The sequence below is a fragment of the Theropithecus gelada genome, chromosome 15 (genome assembly GCF_003255815.1).
Source record: "Theropithecus gelada isolate Dixy chromosome 15, Tgel_1.0, whole genome shotgun sequence".
Classification (NCBI taxonomy): Eukaryota; Metazoa; Chordata; class Mammalia; order Primates; family Cercopithecidae; genus Theropithecus; species Theropithecus gelada.
Window position 1 is genome coordinate 37,120,656 of NC_037683.1, and position 20,820 is coordinate 37,141,475.

Consider the following 20,820-nt stretch of genomic DNA (forward strand, 5'->3'; position numbering starts at 1 on the left):
TTTTGATTGCTTTTGACATCTTCATCATGAAATCTTTGCACATTCCTATATACAGGATGGTATTATCTAGGTTGTCTTCCAGGGTTTTATAGTTTTGGGTTTTACATTTAAGTCTTTAGTCCATCTTGAATTGATTTTTGGTGTAAGGAAGGGGTCCAGCTTCAATCTTATGTATATGGCTAGCCAGTTATCCCAACACCACTTAGTGAATAGGGAGACATATTTTCCACAGTTTGGCGTTTATATCTTTGATATTTTTCCTTTGGATTTTTCAATGGCATGATTTCATATTTTATATAGACTATTGAATTTTTATGTAATTAAATGTAAGGCTTCTAAGTTTTATGTCTTTAGAAATGTCTTGATAAAGGACTTGTATTAAGAATAGGTTAAGGATACTTATATTTCAACAGCTGAAAGACAAATAACCCACTTAAAAAGTGGACAAAGGATTTCAATAGAAATATTCAAATATGATATACATGATCAACATACACATGAAAAGATGCTGAACATCATTAGTCATTGGAAAATGCAAATAAAAACCAAAATGAGATTTCACTTCACATCTACTAAGATATCTAAATTTTTTTTTTTTTTTGAGACGGAATCTCACTCTGTCACCCAGGCTGGAGTGCAATTGCATGATCTCGACTCACTGCAACCTCTGCCTCCTGAGTTCAAGTGATTCTCCTGCCTCAGCCTCCCAAGTAGCTGGGACTACAGATGTGCACCACCACACTCAGCTAAATTTTTTCTCTTTTTAGTAGAGACAGCGTTTCACTATGTTGGCCAGGCTGGTCTTGAACTCCTGACCTTGTGATCTGCCAGCCTCAACCTCCCAGTGTTGGGATTACAGGCATGAGCCACCGTGCCTGGCCTAAAGTTTTTTTTATAAATCAGGAACAGACAATAACAAGTATTAATGAGAATGTGGCAAAACTGGAACACTTGTATACTGCTGGTGGCATTGTAAAATGTTTGGAACACTTGGAGAGCAGTTTGGCAGTTTCTAAAAATGTTAAACTTTTTAAAAAATATTTTTGCATCTGTTTTCATCAGGAATATTGCCCTGTACTATTCTTCCTTTGTTGTGTCTTTGGTTGGATTCGATTATCGGGGTAATGCTAATGTCACAGAATGAGTATGGAAGTATACCCTATACCCTCTTCTTCAATTTTTTTTTTTTTCAAAGAGTTTCAGTAAAAATGGTATTAGTTCTCTTTTTATGTTTGGTAGAATTCAGCAGTAAAGCCATCAGGTCTTGGGTTTTTTTTTTTTTTTTTAATAGGAGACTTTTTATTATTGCTTCTATCTCATTACTCATTATTCATCTGGTCAGTTTTTTTCTTATTTATTCATGGTTCAGTTTAGCAAGTTGTATATGTCTAGGAATTTATCCATTTCATCTAGGTTTTCCAATTTGTTGGCATATAGTTGTTCATACAAGTCTATAACAATAATTTATATTTTTGTGTTATCAATATGCAAAAGAATGCAACTAGACCCCTCTCACCATATATAAATATCAAATCAAAATAGATTAAAATGCATAAATGTAAGACCTGAAACTAATGAACTACTACAACAAACATTGGGGAAATGCTTCGAGACATTGATATGAGTAGAGACTTCATTAGACTGGGCATGAAGACCTCAAGATTTTATTGATATGAGCAAAGACCTCAAAACCACAGGCAACCACAGCAAAAATTTAAGAATGAGATAATTAGTGTTAAGCTAAAATCTTTCTGCATAGCAAAGAAAGCAGTCAACAAAATAAACAGATAAAGAATAGGAGAAAATACTTGCAAACTCTTTTTTTGGACAAGGGATTAATAACCAAAGTATAAAAGGAAATCAAACAACTCAATAGCAAACAAACAAGTAATTTAAAAAATAGGTAATAGATCTGAACATACATTTCTCAAAAGAGGACATACAAATAGCCAACAGGCATGTGAAAACATGTTCAACATCACTAATCATCAGGGAAATGAAAATCAAAACCACAGTGAGGTATCATCTCACCCCAGTCAAATGGCTATTATCAAAAAGACAGAATATAACAGATGCTGGCAAGGAAGTAGACAAAGGGCAACTGTCCTATATTGGTGGAAATGTACATTTGTACAACCACTATATAAAACTGTATAAATGTTCCTCAAAAAACTAAAAATAGAACCATTATATGACCCAGCAATCTCACTACTGGTTATATATTCAAAAGAATGGAAATCAATAAATCAGAGACATCTGCACTCCCATCTTTCTTACAGCACTATTCGAGGTAGTCAAAATATGAAATCAAGCCAAATTTCAATTTGTGTATAAATGAATACAGAAAATGTGATATATATATACATAATGAAATAATATTTAACCTTAAAAAATGAAATCCCATCATTTGCAGCAAGATGGATGGAACTGGAGATCATGTTATGTAAAATAAGCCAGGAACTTAAAGGCAAATATTTAATGTTCTCACTCATATGTGGGAGCAAAAAGAATTGATCTAATGGAGATAATGAATAGAATGCTCGTTACCAGATGGTGGGAAGAGTAGTTCAGAGGTGGGAATGAAGAATGTTTGGTTAATTGGTATAAAAATACTATTAGATAGAAGCAATCAGCTCTAGTGTTTGATAGCACCAATAGGGCAGCTATAGTTTACAATAATTTATTGTATATTTCAAAATAACTAGAAGAGGAGATTTGAAATGTTTCTAACACAAAAAAATGATAAATTCTTGAGGTGATAGATATTCCAGTTACCCTCATTTGATCATTACCCAGTAGACTTGTATCAAAATGTCACATGTACCTCATAAATATGTATATTATGTATCAATTACAATTTTTAAAAATGTTAAACAAAGTTACCAAATGATCCAGTAATTTTGCTTATCCTATATACACCCATGAGAATTAAAAACATGTATGTCCACACGAAAACTTGTGCACAAATGTTCATAGGGACTTATTCATAATCACCAAAAAGAAGAAACAACCCGAATGCACACGAATGAATGGATAAACAAAACTGTAGGGACAGAAGTAGATTAGTGATTAGGGCCGAATGCTGGGGGAAGAGAGGAATGAGGAGTGGCTGCAAATGGGTGTGGTATTTCTTTTTGGTCATGAAGATTTACTCTTACGTTTCTATCTAAGAGTTTAGATTTGAGCTCCTACAAGCTTCTGCTTGAAGTGGCCATTGTAGCCACATCTGCTTCCTCTCTCCATCACATTCTGTGCTGTAGCAACAAAGAACTATCTTGATTTTTATGTGTTGGTCTGTTTCTCTGGAGAACTGTGTTCCATTATTATAATATTTTCTGAAATAATATATAATTTTATAATATGTGATATTAATATTATATATGTAACTCTGTTCAGTCATTATATTTGTTAATATATTATTTAACTATATAAATGTATTATAACATATATTAATAGCATATATATTTGCTAATATATTTTTATATTAGCAAAAATATAAAGATTTTAAATTATTTTTACTATACTTATATCTGATTTACTTAAAAACAATTGATTTTCTTAAAGCTTTAATAGCTCACTACAACCATTATAATACTATACATGAAGATTATTGACAAAGAGGATGAGCTGGTTGTCCTCAGTTACTCCACAGGAAGGCATTAACTGTAAAATTTACTACAGTTGAAGTATTTATTCCCATCCTGCTTACCCAGACAAATCAGACTTATAGTGAAAGAAGCTGGAGATACCTCAGAAAGAGGAACCTACTCGAAAAGAATACCATCTCACTATAGACTTCTGTATAAAACCAGTTGAAGGGCTTTAATGGATAGTGTGATGGGTAATTTTATATGTCAGCTTGACTGGGCTATAGTGTGCCCAAACATTTGCTCAAACCTTTTTTGGGTATGTCTGTAAGGGTGTTTTTGGATAAGATTAACATTTGAATCCATAGACTGAGCAAAGCAAATTGCCCTTTCAAATAGGAGTTGCCGTCATCCAATCAATTGAAGACCTAAATAGAACAAAAAGACTAAGGAGGAGGGTATTTCAACTGCCTGACTGATTGACCTTGCATTTAAACTGGAACTTACACAGTTAGCTCTCTTGAATCTTCACTTTGCTGACTGCAGATCTTAGAACTTCCCAACCTCCTGTATGAATGCTATATAAGCCAATTCCTTATAATCTCTCCCTCAGAATCTCTCATTTTTTCTCAATCTCTCTTTCATGTTGGTTCTGTTTCTCTGAAAGACCCTGACTAATATAGACAGTTATGACCTCCATTAGTGCAATTTCCTCCTGGACTGAGAAATCTACAGAGATGGCCAAAGCATAACCCATAACTAGTAAGAAATAGGAGCAAGCTATATTACTTATAATAATACAAACAAGTTATATTTAGGCAATTATAGATGGCTAAGAGCTGTCAACGTCTAAATAGGTATAGATATCTAATTATCTCTCCAGTCACCCAGAGACCATTTGTCTTCAGAGCTTATTGAGTATTATAAATTCTTTCCTAATACAAGTATTTAATGACTGTTTATGTGCCAGCAATCTTTTAAGTATGGCATAGTAGTAAGAAATACAGTGCCAGCTCTATGGTAATTGATAGGTAATAAATAAATAGGAGAAAACGGATAATGAAAAGTGATACTAAGAAATTAGGGTTATATTTTTCCAAGTGCCTAGAAAATATTATTTTATTGGTGTGCTGGTTAATATTAGGTGTCAATTTGATGGGATTGAGGAATACCTAGATGGCTGGTAAAGTATTGTTTCTGAGTGTGTCTGTGAGGGTGTTGTCAGAGGAGATTGACATTTGAGTCAGTTGAGTGGGAGAGGAAGACCCATTCTCAACGTGATTGGGGACCATCCAATTGGCTGCTAGTGTGGCTGGAAAAGCAGGTGGAAGAAGATGGGATAGCTTTGATTGCTGAGTTTTCTGTTTCTCTTATTGTCATGTTGGATGCTTGCTTATGCTACTCCTGCCCTTGGACATCAGACTCAAGGTTCTTCAGCCTTTGGACTCTGAAACTTGTACCATTCGCTTCCCAGGGGGCTCTTGGGCATTTAGTCACAGACTGAAGCTTGCATTATAGGCTTCCCATGTTTTGAGGCTTTCAGACTTGGACTGAGCCACTACTGGCTTCTCCCTTCCCCAGCTTGCAGATGGCCTATCATGTGACTTTGCCTTGTAATCACGTGAGCCAATTCTCCATAATAAACTCCCTTTTATATACACATATATTGTATTGGTTCTGTCCATTTTAAGAATCCGGACTCACACAGTTGGCCATCCTTATTTTGGAGGTCTTGGTTGGTTTGGTATATCCATCCACCGACAATGTGAACGTACTTTTCAGGTACTCATTTCTCAGCTGAAACATAAATGAAATTAGATATATCCTATTGATAAGTGACATTCAAAGAAGTTTTTTAAATACAAATTTTACGTATTTGATGGTTTATCTATGTATAATGAATTTAAGTAAATGCCTTGACTTTAGCAACTTTGTACAATATACAGTAATTATATTAATTAATGTTTTGTGTCAGGATTAGAAAATGATAAAAAACAATTTTGTTCTTCAAGCCAGATAGGCAGAATGAACATTTTTCTTCTTCAACATCAAGGCACTTCTTACCGTTCAAGCCTATAATGGCCCTCTTTAATGGTTACATAGTAACAACATTGAAGGTGCTAAAACCCCAACAATAAACCATCCTATTATTATTTCAATATTTATTTCTATGGTTCTAGGACTGAGCTCGGCATCCAGAGCAGTAGAACTATACCTGGAACATGGTATAGCTTCAGACCAAGAGATTGACTCTTATCAAGGTCACCTGATCTCTGAATAACTGTTTGGTTCTGGTGATTTCCATAAAAATGGTACATTATCAGTACACAGTATATTTGACACAATTCCAGGGCCTACAACATATTCTTTGCCTTAAGACAGGTGTATTAGGGTTCCAGAGAGACAGAACTAATACAGTACAGATATATGAGAGAGGATTATTAGGGGATTGGCTTTTGTAATTACGGAGGCTGAAAAGTCTCATGACAAGCCATCTGCAAGCTGGAGACCCTGGGATGCTGGTAGCATGGCTCAGTACAAGTTTGAGAGCTTCATAGCCAGGGAAGCTGGTGGTGTCTGAAGCCAAATACCTGAGAACCAGGTAGGAGGGCATGGGTGTAAGTCCTGGCATTCCAAGGTCAGAGAATCTGGAGCTTGATGTTCAAGGGCAGGAGGAAGAGAGTGTCCTAGCTCCAGGAGAGATATTTCTCTCTCTCTTGTTCTTTTGGGGCCACCAAGCTGATTGGATGGTGCCTGCCCAGACTGAGGGCAGATCTTCCTTACTCAGTCCACTGATGCACCTGCCAATCTTTTTTGGAAACACCCTTATACACACAGCCAAAAGTAATGCTTTTCCAGATCCTAGATATTCCTTTATCCAGTCAAATTGACATCTAAAATTAACCATCAAAAAAGGTAACATTCAGTGAGTCAGATAGTCACAGGATTCATGTAAAATGTCCTTTCAGGGAGAGTCAGATTACATCCTTACTGGAAGCTCTCTATCCAGACAGAATGAGGATTAACCAATAGATTTGTTTCCTTTTCTCTCTTTAGTGGTCTATTTTGAACTGTAATGAAGTATTTTTCAGCTTCCTCTGCAATATAAGCTTTCTCAGTGACGGCCATTTGTGTTCCTGTTCTTGTAAATGAAGTAAATTGTCATCCATACTGAAAAAATATCATCAAAGCAAAACGTATATTCATGTAAAGACTGGTGAGCTTTGGCATAAGAACTTAGTAGCATAGAAATTTGAACAGCTTTTATTTGTACAAGGATATTTTAGATAACTTAAAATACATTTTACTCATCAATTCTGTAATTATGACAGCAATATATTCAATATCTACATTTATTTTATTTTATTTTGAGACAGAATCTCACTCTGTTGCCCAGGCTGGAGTGCTATGATGTGATTTCAGTTCACTGCAACCTCTATCTCCAAGGTTCAAGCAATTCTCTTACCTCAGGCTCCCTAGTAGCTGGGACTACAAGTGTACACCACCATGCCTTGCTAATTTTTGTATTTTTTTTTTTTTTTAAGTAGAGACAGGGTTTTGCCATGTTGGCCAGGATGGTCTCAAACTCCTAATCTAAGGTGATCAACTTGCCTTGGCCTCCAAAAGTGCTGGGATTACAGGCGTAAGCCACCGTGCCCGGCCCTATCTAGATTTATTATAGTATTTGGCTTTACATAGGATTTATTATTACAAACTACTATTGCAATTACATTGTGGAATACTGCCCATAATGTTTTCATTTTAAACGTTCTATTTCCCCTCTGGAGCAAAGCAATTTATTTGTTGAAACTGTATAGGATAAACAATAAATGATAATATTTGAAGTTAATATCCCAGAGAAAAAGCTACTGTGTGAATATGCAGAAGGCATGAAATCTACCTTTTGATCTCTAGCTTGGTCAAAAAAGACTACACCATAGAATAGAGCTACAATCAGTCAGGATATCAAAGAAATTCCTGTGGCTGACTGACGGTAAATTAATACCTTGATGTGCTTCTGGTTATACTTCTGGTTAACACTGTATGACCAGGCAGAAAGAAACAGCAGTTTAGTGATAAAAGTAAGGTGAAATAAATCATACTTTTTTTTTTTTTACTTTTTGTTGTCATATTTATCCTTTGTATATATGAGTGTAATTTTCTACTCAGAATGATTTAAATATGTTACAACAAACTGAAATTTGATTAAAGGCAACCCTGCTGCTTTTAGTTGACTATTCGTATATATTCTAACATTATGAATTGATTATATAGAATTTTTAGTTTAATCATCAAAGTGAGCTTACATTGCCTTTGCCTACAAAATACAATCAGTTTTATGGATCTAAGATACCATTTTATGGGTTTATTAAAGAAGATATAGAAAAACCTGGGTATGTGATAATGGGAGGCAGTGGTTGAAGTTGGAGGCTGAGACACAGCATCATGTTATTTGCTTGCCTGTTAGATTTCTCATGTTAAAGGCATAAAAATCCCCATTCTAAAAAAGGAGGGATTTATGCTTGATAGGATGTTTTATTGGACTACAAAGCATTTTTTAAATAAGAATTTTTCAAAATTCATTCATTTCCTTAATACAGCCATTATTTATTTACTTTCATTTATGTTTTCAGTTTCCTTTAATTGATAGAAAATTTACACGTAGTAAAATGCACAGAACTTAAGTATATGATTCAATTATTTTGGGTAAATATGTACACCTAAGCAACTGACATCTCAATCAAAACATAGAACATTCTCATCACTCTGGAAAGATCCTTCATGCCCATTTTAGTCACTCTTACTCCTATCACCAACCATGTTTCTGGTTTCTATTGCCATGTATTAGTTTATCTTGTCCTTGAATTTCATGTAAATGGAATCATACGCTGGGTTCTCTTCTGTGCCTTCTTGGACTCAATGTAATATTCTGAAACTCAATTTATATTACAGGATGTACTTATACTTCATTTCTATTTATTGCTAAATATGTTTACCATTGTAGGAATATAACAAGTTTTATTATCCATATTTTGATAGGAAAACATTTTCGGTTTTAGTTTTTAGGCTATTACAATAATATCGCTTTAAACCTTCTTGTACAAGTCATTTTTGTACATATGTATTTTTATTTGTTTTATATCCAGAACCTCACTGTGTAATATCTAATATGTCCAGGAAACAATCACAACTTGAATGAGAGAAGACAATCTACAGACATCAATGCCAAGATAAATCAGATGTTGTAGTTACTTGATATGGTTTTTGAAGCAGCCATCATAAAAATGATTTTACAAAAGTTAAAAATTCTTTTGCAATTGAAAAAAAGGAAAATTTGAGAAAAAATAGAATTTCTAAAAGAACCAAATGGTAATTACAGACCTGAAAACTGCAATGCCAAAAATAACACGTCACTGGATTGACTCAATAGTAGAATGGAGATAACAGATGATAGAATCAGTGAATGTGAGGAATGATCAATACAATATGCTTAATCTGAACGACAGAGAGAAAATAGGCTAAAGAAAACAAGTGTCAGAGTTCTTTGGGAAAATAATAAAAGCAAACATCTATATCATTGGAGTTGAAGAAGGAGAGGATAGAGTATTACTAAAGAAGTATTTAAAGAAATAATGGCTGAAAACTATCTAAATTTGGCAAAAAGACACTTGGTAGGCAGAAAAATCCCTGCACTCCCATGGTAAATGCCCAAGTCCCTGAACACCATGTTCTTTCAATAGTATCTAACATAGAAAAAGGGACTATGCAGATACATTTAGAACCTTGGGATGAGAAAATGTCTTGGATTATCCAAGTGGAATGAATCAAATATCATAGGTCTTTAAAATCAGAGGCTCTTTCCTAGCTGAGTTCAGAGTCAAAGGTAGATTTGACTATAGAAGAATGCTCAGAGAAATGCAAAACTGTTGACTTTGAAGATAAAGAAAATAAGTCTTAAGTCATGGAATAGAGACAGTCTCTAGAAGCTATAAAATGCAAGAAAATGGATTCTTCCCTACAGCTTCTAGAAAGGAACACAGACTTGCTGACACTTTAACTGTTGCCCATTGACACCTATATCAGATTTCTAATAAAAAAAAAACCGTAAAATAATAAGTTTGTTTTGTTTTAAGCTACTTGGTTTGTGATAGTTTGTTATAGCACCAATACAAAGCTCAGATTAAGACATAAACCTCAAAATCCCAGAAGCTAATTGTGTATCAAATAAAACAAATGTAAAGAAATCTATACCAATATACACAGTAATTGAAATTTTAATAATAGGACAGAAAACAAAATCTTGAGTGCAGTCAAAGAGAAAAGCCTTGCAGAGGGACAATTCAAATGACAACAGATTTCTCATTGACATCTATTGAGGTCAGAAACAAATGGAATGACATTTTTGAATACTGAGATTTGCGGGGGTGGTAAGAACTGTTAACCACAAACTTTATATCCAGTGAAAATTTCCTTCAGAAATGAAATGGAAACAGAAATATTCTCAGATAAAGGAAAACTAATAGAATGTGCCACTAGCAGACCTATCCATAAAGAATGGTTACAGAAAGTTCTCTCAATAGAAAGGAAATTATAACACAAGAAGGCTTGGGACTTTAGAAAAGAAAGTTCTTGAGAATGACCAAACATAGCAGTAAATATACAGACTTCCTTTCCTCTCATGAGTTATTTAACCCATATTTGATGGTTGATGCAAGAATTACAGCACAATCTGATGCTGTGGTCAACGCATGTAAATACTTAAGTATTTTAAAAAATGGGGAGTGCAAAGAGACCTAAATGGAAGTAAGGCTTCTCCACTTCACGCAAACTGGTAAGAAATTGACACAAGTAGACTTTTTAAAAGTATGTGTTATGTATATTGTAATACTGAAAAGAACCACTAAGAAAAATAATAAAAATGATTACAAGAAACATTTTTTCTTGCATAAAAGTAACGATCTTCTTGTAGGGTTGATTGCGAAATACAGAAAGAGAAGTGATGCAGAGTTCATAAAGTACTACAAGTAGTTGAATGACATTTGGGATTCTTTTTATGAAAAATAAAGACAAAGAAAGAAAGAAAAGAAAAAGGAAAAAGGGAAAATGAGAAGAAATCAGAGGAAGAAGAAAAGAAAGGGAAGCATTTTAGGCAATCTATTTATGATTTTGACGTTTTACTGACTTAATCCATTCTTATCCATATTATTCCCCAAATTTAGTTACTGTCAATTCCCAGTAGAGCTTGGATTTTTACCCAGCCCATTAATCTTAACTTTATACGTGAAACCTATTGATTCTATTAACCTGCAACATTGGTTACATTTTGTAAAATGCTGTTTCAAAAGTCTCCCTTCCCAGGAGAACTGGTGACATATCAACATTGTCCCAAGGGGTTTGGATTGCTAGTTTATTTTATAGTGACATTTAGGCATTCTGACAACTGCTTAATTATTATATGTTCCTCTGTAAAGGCTGTCTCTAACTATATGTATAAATCAAATAAATGATAGCACTATAACCTATCATTTTTTCAGTTTGATTGGCATCTGTAATATTCATTAATAATTTGGTACATTTATAGACAATGATGAGGACAACATCACTTCTGCCAGGATTGTTTTCTCCCAAAGGATATACTAGACAGCTGCTTACTTCTAATAAAGTTTAATCTAATGCCACGAGTCTCCACTTTGCCTTACTATTAAAACAGTGTAAATATCCTATGTTAGTTTACATTATGAATATGCATGATTTAATGCTATGCAGTGTGGTATAGTGGAAGGACGATTATAGGAGTTACATATTTAAGTCCCAGATTTTGTTACTGCTAAGCTGATGTACTGTATGTTATTTATCCTATCTGAATCTCAGTTTCCTAATCTATAAAGCTAAAGTTATGAACTACATGAACTCTAAAGGTATTCCTAGCACTAAAATTACAAAACTTTGTGTTTTAATAAATACCTCCTGGGAATCTGATAAGTAGAGTTATTCTTCCCCTTCTCCTTAATGCTACACCTTGCTTGCATACACTGTCTTTCCTTTATGCTTTATTCTGGCTATATAGATGACTCAATTACATTAATTGTGAGATCAGACTGGGCCTATTCATAATAAAAGTAACTTTTGGTATAGAAAATAAGTCAGAGTCAAGTTGATTCTTATAACATCTAAAAATGCACTAAATCTCAATTTGTTACTGGAAGACACCAGTTTTCCTAAGGTCCTCAGACACAATAAAGCAAATGGTGGGTGTGAAAGAAAAAGTGAGAAAGCTGGGTGAGGGAGAAAAAAAATCTTTATTCCACTCATCTGATTAACATTTACTGAAATACCTGCCCTATGCTAAGCAAATGAAGATACAAAAATGAATAAAACATTCTCTGTCCTCAGGAAACTCAAGGCCTAGTAGTAGAAACAGAAAATTTTAAAAAATGATGATATAGTGTGATGTGACCAGCATTTAACTTGTATGAGGACCTATAATATGCCAGACTCTTTTATAAGAGCTTTATAAGTACTATCTCATTATCAAAACAGACCTATAAAGCAGGCATTATTTTTAATACATCCTTTTTTTGTTTTACAGAAGAAACGAGTACAAAGAAGTTAGTTAAAACCACTCTTGGCCAGGCGCAGTGGCTCACGCCTATAATCCCAGCACTTTGGGAGGCCTAGGGGTGCGGATCATGAGGTCAGGAAATCGAGATCATCCTGGCCAACATGCTGAAACCAGTCTCTACTAAAAGTACAAAAATTAGCCGGGCGTGGTGGCGCGCCTGTAGTCCCAGCTACTCGGAAGCCTGAGGCGGGAGAATCGCTTCAACCTGGGAGGCAGAGGTTGCAGTGGGCCGAGATTGCACCACTGCAATCCAGCCTGGTAACAGAGCGAGACTCTGTCTCAAAACAAAAACAAAAACAAAAACGACTCTTGTATGGCCCCATGGGCCTTGTTGTTTCACAGCCTCTATGTACCTGTCCTTTTTTTTTGAGATGGAGTCTCACTCTGTCGCCCAGGCTGGAGTGCAGTGGCCGCAATCTCGGCTCACTGCAACCTGAGCCTCCTGGGTTCAAGCTATTCTCCTGTCTCAGTCCTGCAATTAGCTGGGACTACAGGCGCGCACCGCCATGCCCTGCTAATTTTTGTATTTTTAGTAGAGACTAGGTTTCACCATGTTGACCAGGCTGGTCGTGAACCCTGACCTCAGGTGATCCGCCTGCCTCGGCCTCCCAAAGTGCTGGGATTACAGGCGTGAGCCACCGTGTCCGGCCTATGTATCTTTTCTATTTTTCATTAGCTAGTAGTTCTCTGGTTCTATTTTTTTTTAATGTTCACATTTCAGAAAAAGAATCCTACTGGACGATTTTAGTATCATCAGCTTTTTTTGGGAAATGATCGTATTCTAGGTCACCTCACTTGCTGTTGAATTTTGTTCAAGCTACAGATTTGTGCCTCTTGAGCCGGGTGGCTTCCCCCAGGTGGAAGAATTAGGCAAGCCAAGGAAGCTGGGTAATGTGGTATACAACATGGCGGCTCCCTTGAACAAGGCAAAATTCTATGGAAGGTGGTTGTGGGAATTGAACTGCATGATTGGCTTACTCAGCAGTAGATACTGGAGGAGGTTTCAAATGATGGACTATATCAACTGTGGAGTATGCTTGAAGATTGATCATAGTTAAATACTATGTGGTATCATTTTAAATAGAAACTTAAAAACAAGCGAGTTAATACCTTATGACATCTAAACGAAACTATTTTCCCTAGAAAGCTATCTTTAATAATTTTTAACAGACATATTTCAGGCATAAATTGAATGAACCTTTTAGATTCAAGTTATGATGCACAAGAGTTTCTTTTAGAAATACTGATATATTTATGTGGTCACATTTTGTTCTACATTTTTAGCCATTCTTCTGAGACAAAACTGTGATATATGGGATAGAACTGTATGTTTACTTCTGTCAGTTTTGGGATCCAAGGTAGTATGAATCTTTAGAGCTATTAGATATAATCTATATGAGAATTTAGACCTTAGCTCCAAAGTAGAATCGAAAGAACATAATATATGTGTGTTTAATGGCAGAAGGGTGTGGTTCAATTTGCTGAGCCACTTTAATGAATTGGTTGATAGCTGAATATAGTGGCCCTAAAACTCAATCTACATTTTCACCTCACTTCTACCTATGTAAAAAAAAAAAAAAAAAAAAAACAAAAGTGGCAAAGTCTATAAAGAGCCTTTCCTGCAAATAAGTGATTATAATAATTCTGAGAACTAAGAATCAGAATTATTGAGAACACTCCACATCTGAGGGATGGGACTTCCATATGGAAGTGTTATAGACTGAATGTTTGTGTCCCCCTAAACTTCTTAAGTTGAAACCCTAAGCCCCAGTGTGATAATATTAGGAGGTGGGCCCTTTGAAATACGACTAGGTTTGTTAAGATTACGAGAGTGACTAGTGCCCTTATAAGAAGATGCAGAGACACTAGAGCTTCCTCTTTCTGCCACGTGAGAATACAATGAGAGGGCAGCTGTCTGTAAGCCAAGAGGAAGGCCCTCACCAAGGATTGAATCTGCTGGCACCTTTAACTTGGACTTCTCAGCCTGCAGAACTGTGAAAAATATAGGTATGTTGTTTAAGCCATCCAGTCTATGATATTTTGTTTTAGTACCCTGAGCTGACTAAGACAGACTATATGACCACAAGAGAAAAAAAGTGATGATTTAGTCCCTATTATTATGAGACTATTTCCTTCACTATTTAGTCTTATCTTTTTTCAGTGAATTGAGACATTTCCTAATAAATCTCCATTATGGATGATGTCTTGTTTGAATGCTTTCAAAGCCTATTTAATCAAAATCAACTTTTCATGGGATTGTCTGGAAAAATCTGTTCTGATTTTAAAGAAAACAAAAAATTGTTTTTCTTTACATAGAAGTTCTTTACCTGTTAAACACATCTATTACAGTGAAAGACCATGATACACAAAGTAGGAAGTTACTGAAAGAGAAATTACTTGGAATTATTGTTTGTCAATGATTTAACACTTTCAACATCCTCAAGTTATCATAAAGATTAAATTTGCATTTAAGTGATGCTATGTTTGAACACACAACATTCTTATAAATTACTTACCGGTACACAGAAATATTATTGACAATGGCTATTCAGTATGCACCTGAATTATCAATACTTAAAATGAAATATTTGCTGGTACAAAAGCCTCCTAAGTTCAGATTGGTTTAAATAATTTGAAATTCAATGTCCACTGGGCCAAGCAGATAATGCAAATTAATGAAAGTGGCCTTGTGTATGAATGCTGGGGGCTGGCAAACTATAGGGTGTATGACCCATCTAAAGGAGTCACCCACTCTGCAGATACTCCTGAGACTGGTGACATATCATGCAGAAATGCTGTACCAGTGTTGCCAGCTGTCTTATTTTAAAAATAAATTGAAAACTCAGGTTTATACGAAAATCCATTTTTGTAAACTGTATATACCAAATATAACATGTTTTCAGGTCAAACCTGACTTTTTGGTATGTTAAGTTTAATGACATCAGACATGACATCCAGATATGTCCATCTCATAATCATAATTATAATAAATCTGAAAGTTGCTCAGGATGTTTGCACAGAAATTTGGAAGAATTATGGATGGACAATGTTGAAGTTTGTCTCTATAACCCTTCCTTATGTATGCTTTCAATGTTAACGTCCATTGACCTTCCAGCATAAATCTTGAAGTCAAATCGCTACCATGTTTAGCTGGCTTTAGTGTCATTCTTGAGGTACACCTTGCACAGTTGTCCTCTGATTGTTTTGGTTTTATATTTCATTCCCTTTGGACAACCTTACTTCCATATTCTTATAATGTAAAGGGTGGGCACCTCATTCATCAACTACGAGTACAAATGCATTGCAAAATCATCTAATATTAATTGTGTAAAAAGTAGATTTTTTCAAATTTTGTGTACTGAGAGAGATTTCATCTCCAAACTTGAATAATCATTCCTTAATTGGGCTAATTACTAAGGATATTATTGCTAATTTGCTCTAAAAAGTACTGGGAAATGTTAACATAAGGCTGCACTCCAGGCTTACCATAGCCAAATATGCAACAGACAAGAAATTCACATGATCTTGATTAGCTGTTGTCCTTGATTTTTCTATCTACATGCACCAGTAGAAAATGACTAGAACTCGTAGGTCATGTTTTGGGATTTTTCCCACTGAAATTATCCCTAATCACAATAACGTATATCAAGAGGGCATTAGAGTACTTTTTGTTTTTGCTTTTTGAAGGCCCTTATTGTTTGGAGACATCCTAAGAGGCAATGGAGGTTATATTCTCACCCATATGTGTCAGAGTGCTTTGCCCCTTTTTCATTTTCTAACCCCAACTTGCTAAGTTAGATGTATTGATTCTCTGGTGAATTATGATCACATTGTTTCCATCTTGGTGTTTGATTTATTCATGTGCTCTAGACCCTCTTGAAGGTATCCCATGATTACAAAGTTTTCTCGCATGGGTACTCATTTGCTAATTTTTAGTTTAAAAACACTGCAAAGCTCTCAATCTAAAGCAATTATCCATGACTTTATTTCATATGCTCTTATTTCTCAACATCATTATGTTTAATGTTTTCATTATCTTCTCTAGGTGGTTTGATTCACATTTGCTTAGGAGAAACCAGATTCATCATTTGATATTTAATATTACAGTGTGAAATAACTCATACATGTCTTTCAGGGCCAATATCTTCTCCCAATTCCATAGTGTACTAAATATATGTACATATGTCAGATGGTAAACTCTATAGATTACTGCATTTATCTTCACAGAGAATTGTAAAATACTACATCATTTTTCTTAAGATTATTTTACATTTGTTCATTTTTTTTTGAGACAGGGTCTCACTCTGTTACACAAGCAGGAGTGCAGAGATGCAATCACTGCTCACTTCAACCTCAACTATCTGGGCTCAGGTGATCCTCCAACCTCAGCCTCCCAAGTAGCTGGGACCACAGTTACATGCCACCATGACTGGCTTTTTTAGAAAAGTTTTGGTAGAGACGAGGTTTCACCATGTTGCCCAGCGTGTTGTCAAACTCCGGGGCTCAAACAATCTTCCTGCCTCAGTCTTTCAAGGTGCTGGGACTATAGGTATGAACCACTGCACCTGGCCAAAAATATTTATCTTGTGTACTTACTGCATTATGGTAGACAAAGATAAATAAGACTTTTTATTCCTTTAAGTGGTTTACAATCTAGTAGATGAGGTATTAATGAACTTGAGAAACTATAACTAAGTATGAACAAAAGGTTCCCTCCGAGAACTATGACCAAAATACTATAGGGCATATAGCAGTTAATTCTGATGTGGGGACTTGGAGAAATCCAGTAGTTTACTGTGGAAGAAATATTCACATTAACCCGACAAAATTATTTTTAAAAGATGCTTTTTTTCTGTGTGAACACTGAATATGGCGTTTTTCAAAAACCAAACAAGCTGACATCATTAGATGTGGAAAATGCCCTCCCCCAGTGTTACCATTAGCAGTAACAGGTAATTCAAAATCCAATTCTTTCACAGTGACTCATTACTATTGAGACAAAATGAAAGGAAATGCCAGATAGTCTTCCTGGATGTATAGAAAAGGTGAATATGAGAAATATGAGCTGAGATTTTAATTTGTAAGTCTGGATATAATAAAACAGAGTACAGCCTCCGTAATTTATCAAAAAAGTTACCTCTTAGCTTCTATATTGCTTTTTTTCTTGTGATATTTAGGTTACACTTTCCCTAGTTTACTGTTAAAATCTTCCTCTCAAGGGATTCTGATTAGGTAGTTTTAAAACTGAAGGGCATGAATAAATTAAAAAATATTTCACTTATGTTATTTGTGCTTTCAAGTGGCTTTTAAAAATCAATATAGCCATAAGAATTCTAGAAGAGAGTTAACATTTTGAGAACGTTTATGCTAGAAAAGAGTATGTTTGTGATAGATCTGGATTCTACTGAAATTATCTTCCTCCCATTCCAAGTTCTTGATGACAAACATTTTTTAAAATTATTATTGCTTTCACTTCTTAACTCCTTGCCTGATATGATCTTGGGTTTGTTACTTCCATGATGAGCAGGTGGAAATATACCACCAGACATTGAACCACATGCTACTTTGCCATAAAATATTTTTAGTCTGGGGGCTCTCTATGTTCTATCAGATGTTTAGGTTGAAGAGATCTTTCTATCTTTTTTTTTTTTTTTTTTTTGAGACAGAGTCTTGCTCTGTTGCCCAGGCTAGAGTGCAACGGCGCAATCTCAGCTCACTGCAACCTCCGACTCCTAGGTTAAAGCGATTCTACTGTCTCAGCCCCCCGAGTAGCTGAGATCACAGGTGCGCCACCATGTCTGGCTGATTTTTGTATTTTTAGTAGAGACAGGGTTTCACCATGTTGGCCAAGCTGGTCTCGAACTCCTGACTTCAGGTGATCCGCCTGCCTTGGCCTCCCAATGTGCTGGGATTACATACATGAAATACCACACATGGCCTTCTATTTTCTAATATGGAGGGACCAGGTCACTTGGAAATATCTCTTTTCTACCTAGAACACTGGTAAAATATGTATCCTGAAAAGTTTATGTTCTCTTTAAATCCTTGTAAACATTCTTAATAAGAGCTAATGGCAAAATACTCATTAAAATACATATACAGTGAGTATTCTTGTATGCTTATTCTCACTGGTTGTATTGCGTGCTTTTCTTTTTTGTTTTTGTTTCTTTGTTTTCATTGTTGCTTCCAAATCCTTTTCCTCACATCAGACTTACAACAGATCTCTATCATCCCAAACTCAAATGAACTTTTGCAAGTCTTATTTAACAGCATCAGGACATTGCATGCTCAATCATCTTTGGGTTCAAGACTGCTACCACCAATAGCAAAACAGATTGTTTCTGATACAGAAGGCAGGCAGGGAAGTGCTGGGAAGGGGAGGGAGTGGTCCCTGGCTAGGGCTCCTCCCCGGGCCTATGCCCAGGGGCCTAGGTGAGGACAGGCATTTCTGTTTTCCTGCCCAAATATTGCATTACCCAAGACCACCCTGGCCTGCCACACCTCCATCTTGTGCCTATAAAAACCCCAAGACCCTAGCAGGCAGACAAACAAGTGGCTGGACATCAAGGGGAACACACTGGCAGAAGAACACACAAGCAGCTGGATGTTGAAAGGAAGGCCACGGCGTAAGAGCACACTGACAGACACGGGCAGACCAGAAGGCCATTGACTGGCAGAACAACATGGAGTTTGGCTCGGCGGCTGGAGGACAGCCTGGGCCTCTGAGCCGCCTGACTCCAGGGGAAAACCACATTCCCACTCTCTCTCTCTCTTCTGGCTTCCTGTCCATCTGCTGAGAACTTCCACTCAATAAAAGTTTGCACTCATTCTCCAAGTCCACGTGTGATCTGATTCTTCTGGCACACCAAGGCAGGGAACCCTGGGATACAGAAAGTCCTCTGTCCTCTGTCCTTGCGATAAGGCAGGAGGTCTAATTGAGCTAACACAAGCTACCTATGGACGGCTAAACTAAAAGAGCACCCTGTAACACATGTCCACTGGGGCTTCAGGAGCTATAAACCTTCACCCTAGACCCTGCCTTGGGGTTGGAGCTCCGCAGTCTGCCTGTATGCCTGCTCTCCCTAGAGGTTTGAGCAACGGGGCACTGAAGAAGCGAGCCGCACCCCCATTGCACACCCTGTGATGGGAGTTAGGGAACTTTTCCTATTTCACTTCCATGGCTGAGAGTATAAAAAACATGAAATCAAGACATAAGGGCAAAGGGTTTATCCCTTAAAATACTTGGAACCAAAGTATCAACTTGTGGTTACTAAAAGGTAGCATGAGTATTTGGAGGTAACAAAAACACCAGCTTATTCAATTTGCACAAATAAATTTATCTGGACTTCTAGGTATGTCCATCGACTGACTTTTCAATTTTACCTCAGTCTTATCAATAGCTGGTTTTTTTTTTTTTCTATATAGATATTTGTTAGGTATGGCTCTTTTTAAAGAAACAGAAATGCATTAAAATTAGCTTTAAGTTACTAAGTAGGTTTTATCATAAAGATTGCTGTGTGTCTCACAGAATCCAAAGATAATGATGAAGGCCCAGGAAGTTACTAGAAAGAAGTACTTAGATGCTGATTCTTTGTTAATCACTTAGGAGATTGAAGCCTTTTTGAGAGAGATTAACCTTTGTATGTTTATTTTACAATTTTTACATTTCCAGGGAAAAATCTCTAATTGGTCTAGTTAGGGTCACAGGTCCATTTCTAGTCTAAATAACTGTAGCCAGGAGAATAATGTTATATGAAAGGGTATTGAGAATATGTCACCTTAAAGACATTCGAAATGGGAGATAACATTTGAGGAAAAAGTGCAACAATTGCCAAAAAATGAGAGACTAGATACTGCACAGATAACCCATTGGAGATATGGTATGTTAAGGACTGCTAAAAATTGTTTGCAACTTTTCCCATTGAGAGGTGGAGTCTAATATCTCTCCCCTCGAATATGAGCTGGTCACAGCAACTTAACCATGGACTGAGGTGGAGATGATGTTCTAGGACTTCCGAAGCTAAGTCATTAGAAGATTTGCAGTTTCCTATGAGGCATCTTATGACACTAGTTCTTGTCTCTACCATCATATAATAACTCATGAGACTGCCATAATGGAAAGACCACTGGAGAGACCAAATGAAGATGCCCTGAGACTGCATGTTTTCCCAGCTCCTAGATGTTCCAGTGCCCAGCCATTCAAATTATTACAGCTGTGGCCCAAGAAATGGTAGAGAACAGAAGTGAATCATTCCCAGTAGGTCACACTCCAATTGCAAATTTGTGAGCAAAAGAGATAATTCTTATTGCTTTAAGCACTAAGTATTGGGGTTGTTGATGATTGAGCAAAAATATCTGGAACTGGATGACACAGTTTCACCTAATACTTGACACAGCCTCCACTCAGTACTGAATTTTCTTTACTTTCTATTTATCTCTCAACATCTCTAGAATTAATTCATAGAAATCTTTTGTGAAATACAAGAATTTGTACAAAGAAAGGCAGAAAGCCGTAAGCAAATGTAAATAGCTTTATCATTCTTCTCTGTCATTGTAGGATTTTTTCAAACAGCTGGTTGAATCAAACATTCAATACCACATTTCAGTTTT